Source organism: Syzygium oleosum, unplaced genomic scaffold (genome assembly GCF_021117445.2).
Source record: "Syzygium oleosum isolate NSW1041296 unplaced genomic scaffold, Sole_v2.1 Sole_v2.27, whole genome shotgun sequence".
NCBI classification, from domain to species: domain Eukaryota; kingdom Viridiplantae; phylum Streptophyta; class Magnoliopsida; order Myrtales; family Myrtaceae; genus Syzygium; species Syzygium oleosum.
The window spans coordinates 228,758-234,757 of record NW_026607511.1 but is presented as its reverse complement, the minus strand read 5'-3'; positions in this window follow the sequence as shown (position 1 = coordinate 234,757).

The window sequence follows — 6,000 nt, the reverse complement described above, 5'->3', positions numbered from 1 at the left end:
TGCAGCGGAAGTTCAAGTGGGAGGAAGCGGAAGACAATGAAGTGAGAAGAATTTTCGATAAGAAAACAAGTGATTTTATGCGAAATGTCATGAATAGAGCGAAGAGCAAGCAAGCGAAGCCGTCTTTCTTTACAGCTGACAATTGGGAGGCAATTAACACATTTTGGGCATCTGAACAGAGTCGGCAACTCTGTGAGCAGAATAAGAAGAATCGATCTTCTAGTTCTAGTGATGGGTCAACCACATATGCTGGGGGCTCTATCAACATTGCGGAGCATCACAAACGACTGATAAGTCTGTTAAATGAGTTATAAGTTAATTTAATTCAATTACTCATGTTTACATTTTGTAGGCATCCCAATTGGGGACGGAACCGACATTTGCAGCTACATTTGAACACACATTTCAAAAGAAAGATAAGACATGGACTGGCGATCGAGCAAAAGCTGTTAAGGTATGTAAGGTTATACTTTGGCTTATATGTAAACTATAATGAAAATCGTGAATGCTTTCAATATTTTTGGTAGATATATATATAGTGATTTTATTTTCATCTACATTGTTAATGTAGGAAAAATATGATGAACTTTTAATGAGCAGTGCTAGTGGTAGTGATGATTGTCCTGAGTCCCGGCTACCAGTTGATAATATGGCATTATGGATGGAGGCAACGGGTGGGGCGAAAAAAGGGAAAATATTTGGGATGGGATCATTATCAAGGATGTACATGCCGAATAGTCCCGAAGTTCATCATCCACTGGGGGGTCGAAGGAGGTCATGAGGAGACGAGCAATTGACCCAAGAAGTGAATCGTCTGAATAATTTACTTGTTAAGAAGGATGAACGAATATATAACTTGGAAGAACAAATGAGAATCGTTATGCAACACCTTAACATCAATCGCAATGCCGATCCTCCTGTACCTCCAGCCAATCCAGTAGGTGATGGGTACAATGATGACCAACACATTGATGCCGAGAATGCTGATGATGATGATGATGATGAAGATTTTCTTCGGTCTTTCTAGTTAAAATTCTCAAAATCGGGGGTAAGCTTGCTTCATAATCTTGGTTTTTCATAATTTCACTCATATTCATATGTAAGAACATTTATGTTCGTCCCGAAACGTATTTTTGTTAACCCTTTTGTTATTTTACACCTAGTTCCACATCCATGCATAAACACTTTTTTTATATTCTGGACTGATTTATGTATCGACATTTCCTCAGGTCTCGACAAAAGTGACTAATTTTGGTGTCCTGCCATTGTACCAAAGCCGCGTCTTCTTCTGTATGGTTTTTTTGCGTCTTCTATGGTTGTCTCGTCTCTTAGTTTATGTTTTGACTGTATTGTAATATTGGATATCAAATAGTATCATGTCAGACTCAACAACTTTCCTTCTGTTATTTGTTTTAATTATATGTCATTGTGGCTGGTTTGTCAGAATTTATGGTTTGTTCGTTTTTCTATTTCAATTATATATCATTGTCTCCTTTGATTGATATGGACAAGAATTTATGGCCGAATTGATATAAAAATAGCGGCGAATATTTTAAGCCGAATTTTGCTATCATTAAAGTTTGTCACTAATTTGCGACGAATTTTTTGACGAAATTCGCGACAAATTTTACGACGATTTTGCGACGAAATTGCGATGGATTTTTGCGAAGGACAGAGTCGTGGCAAATTTGCGACGAATTTGCGACGGACAAACGTTCGTGGCAAATTTGCGACGAAATTTGCGACGAATTTGCGACGGATTTTTGCGACGAATTTTGCGACGGACAAACGTGCGTCGCAAATTTGCGACGAAATTTGGGACGAAATTGCGACGGATTTTTGCGACGAATTTTGCGACGGACAAACGTGCGTCGCAAATTTGCGACAGATTTTTGCGACGAATTTTGCGACGAATTGAGTTCATCGCAAATTTGCGACGAAATTTGCGACGAATTTGCGACGGATTTTTGCGACGAATTTTGCGACGGATCGAGTTCGTCGGAAATTTGCGACGAATTTTGCGACGGACGTTTTTCCGCCGCAAATTTGCGACGGAATATTTGCGACGAATTTTTTTTCGTCGCAAATTTGCGACGAACTTGTGAATTTTCTGTCGCAAAATTTTACGACTACCTAGTAGCGACGGAAAAAAATTTTCCGTCGCAAATCGGATTTTTCCACATTTTCCGTCGCAAATTTCGTCGCTAATCCGGTGTTTTTTTTGTAGTGTTGGTAAAAAGACGTAGATTGCTTTATCTTCGTGAACCATAGAATCGAGTTTGGGGACTTCGTTACACTAAAGCTCTGTTCGTTTCCCGCAAAACAACTTCTAAGAAAACATTTTCCGGATTTTCTAGCGTTCGTTTTACAGAAAATAAGTCATGGAAAGCATTTTCCACCAATGGAAAAAAACACCTTCAAAAGTGAGGAAAACGTTTTCCGCTCCGTATTTTCTTTCACCCTATTTTCTTTCAAATAACACATTTTATTTTTATTTTTATTTTTATTTTTTTATAATTATTTTCTTTTTTATAAAAAATCAATTTTTTTTTTGTCTTCTCCATTGACCGGCCGCTGACCATAGGCGAAGCGGAGCCTCGCTATAGGCCAACGAGGCTCGAGCTCGCTAGATTTCGACGAGGTCAGGCTTCGCCGATCTATGGCGAGGCTCCACCTTGCCGGAGTCTGCGAGCTCAAGCCCCACTAGATCTGGCAAGGCCCGAGCTCACTCGACCGGCCTGGGGCGAGTTCAGTGCTCGCCGATGATCTTGACCTTGCTGGATTAGGCAAGGCTCGAGCTCACTTGTGGCCGGGGACTAGCCACGGAAGAAGACAAAAGAAAAAAGATAAAAAAGATAAAATTAATTTAAAAATAAAAAATTTGAATTTTTCTGTAATTTAAAAAAAAAATCAAATCGGATACCGAAGACGAAAAATATTTTCAGTTCATTTTTAGGTATCGGCCGAACACCGGAAAATATTGCTATTTTCTTGGAAAATAACTTTTCAGAAAACATTTTCCAGAAACTGTCACATTTTTTTGTAAAACTTTTGGAAAATATTTTTCCGGAAGTCATTTTCCTGAAAAATGTTTTCCTGGAACACAATTTTCTGGTGTTCGGCTAAAATCTGAAAAAGTTTTGCAAAATATTTTCCAGTGTTCGGCGACCGCCGATCCGGCGGCGTCTGGCGACTGGCGGCGGCGATCGGCAACCGGCGGCGGTCGGGCCGGCGCGGCGGTGGCGGGTGGCGGGGCACGATCGGCTTACCGGCGGCGGTCGGCGGCGGCGGCCGCTGGTGACAGCGACCAGGGCGGCGGCGGGCGGCGGCAAGCAATGACGGCCGGCGACAGGCGGGCGGCGGCAGCGCGCCGGTCGGCTGCGGCGATCAACTTCCTCTCCCACGGAAAACATTTTCCCTCCCATGGGCAATTTTGCCTTCACTTTGGGGGAAAATGATTTCCTCTTTATGAAAAGAGGAAATTATTTTCCTCAAAACAATGAAGGATTTGGGGGTGGGGAAGGAAAATTTTTTCCCACGGAAAACATTTTCCGCCCCCGAACATCGGAAAACGCGAAAAATGTTTTCCGAAAAAATATTTTTCCAGAAACGAACACAGCCTAAATTAAACTAATTGATTGCTACCTTTTTCTCTTTAAAGGAAACCTTTTCATATAATCTTGAATAATCTTTGAAGGAAACCTTTCATATAATCTTGAATAATTTCTATTTCCTAACATGCATCTACATGTTCATGCATTTATGGCAATAAATCAAACATTTAAAAAGTTGCCAAACACAAACAATGAATATAAAGCAGTGAATAAATTAAATAGTAGAAATGGTTGAAAATAATAACCCAAGCTGTCCCGAGCAACAATTAAATAAGGCTTTGTTATAACGCCCTAGGACAGAACCTAGTGAGCAGTAAATGAAAAGTACATGTAAGTTTTCTAAAATAATGTATACAAGGAAATATAAATTTACAGATGTTACAAGATGTGCAAAAATGCACCCGGATAATATTACTTTCCGTCAATAGGCATGCGGCTATGTTGGTAAAGGGATTGAGGGGGGACGCTAGTGTCACAGATGCAAGGTTTGTCTCCCGCGCTCTGCAAGAGGTCGAGCAAAAGTTAGAGAATGAGGAAAGTTAGAGACAGGACAGACAAAAAAAAATATTACTTCCCTAAAATGAACTTTTAAACATGAAAATAAAATCTAACTAATATCCTACATGTAATTTAATCCTGAGTTTATTATGTAAAAATGGTAATTTTGTACTTTTATGACTCAAATTGTGCATAAGGGGAAATTAAACCTTCTCTAATTGATGTAAACATGTAGTTTTACCTAAAATGCAAATGCAATTATGTGATTTTCTATGAAGAAGAATACTAAAACTACTAATATGCAAGAGATGATTTTTTATAGTTTCTATTTTAATGACTTTGAATTGAGGCATGTAAACCAAAACGCAATCAAGATGATTCAGATAGCCACTAAAACACTTATTCAGGAAAATTTCTGAAATGACTAAGTTCAGCAACCAAGAGAGAGGTGAATTAGTTGGTTTAGGAGAATTTTAAAAAATTTCGTGAAGGACATATAGAATGTGCCGCTGTATTGGAAAAAAGTTATGCATACACAATATCTTCGGTTAAACAGAAAACAAAAGAGTTAAAAGGATAAAAGTTACGCAAGACAGATTTACAGTGGTTCGGTCTTCCGCCTGGCCTATTCTACTCTCCCAGCTCTAATCGTCACAACAATGCTAGAAACCACGAAGTTATCCTCGAGATTTTATAGATTTAAGAGAGTGCTCCTTCTACACGAAGCTTCAGCAGATGCTTTTGCAAAATCAAGCAACTCTCCCAACATTATAACTCACTTTCTTCCCAAATTACAAGAATTCAACCCCTGAACAGAGATATACAATAAAAAAATATTCAGTTTCGCACAAGGGAAAGCTAGAGAAATTGATGCGATAGAGAGAATGAGAGTACTCGCTTCCCACTACTCTTAATAATTTGTGTATAATTCCTTTGTGAAATTGAGAGACTATTTGTGAGAAATTGTGGGGCTAAATATTACATGAGTTATTGGGTATAATTGGGGCTTAGGAAACACTAAAAATGTTTGAGTGACTCGAGTGTCGTTGTAATTTCCGTTGTATCGCTTGATCTATAGTGGAATTCATTGCTGCTCTTATTGTGGACGTAAGTCACTCCGACCAAACTGCATAAATTTGGTGCTCGATTTATTTCCTTATTCAATCTATTTCATTATTTGATCGCTTGCTTTCGCAACAGTTTAAATAGACCACCAATCTTCAAAAGTGTACGTTGGAAGCTATCTCAGTAAAAGGAGCTGTTGATTTGTCCTCCTAGTCGTCATACTTGCATCTTGCATGATCAGACTCACAGTATGAGGACAATGCATGTTATCTCGAAATATGGCCCTCGACTTTAGCGGTCTGTCTGATATCCTGATCTACCTTCATAAATATGGTAAAATTGTTGTGATACTCTCCAGGCTACTTTATGTGGATTTCAGGACTTGTAAATAGCTGTTAGACATCAATTTGATACCATATTAAATTGTTGACGAGTTTTGGTCATCTTTGCTAAGATTGTAAAATGCTCGGATGTCGACTATTTACATTGTCTGTAGCAAGAGCTACTTCTGCAAAGGTTTGTTTGACTTTTCATGCTTCTTGCTGAATTGTCTATTTACCTTCCATACACTGGTCCAATGGACGCATGGAAAGCGTTTTAGCCCTCATCTTCAAGCGCAAGGCATTCTCTTCAAGCCGAAAGAGCAATATCCGACCATCTTTCCCCCGATGTGCCTCTAGTTCTAGCCATTCCTTAAAGTTACACCTTTAGAAGGAACTATGGTCATCGCCTTGTGCTCCAAACTTTTTGAAATTCTAATAGAATCAAAATGACCACGATTGTAAGTAAGTTGATTTTAAAGCTCCGCCTCACATGATCAACA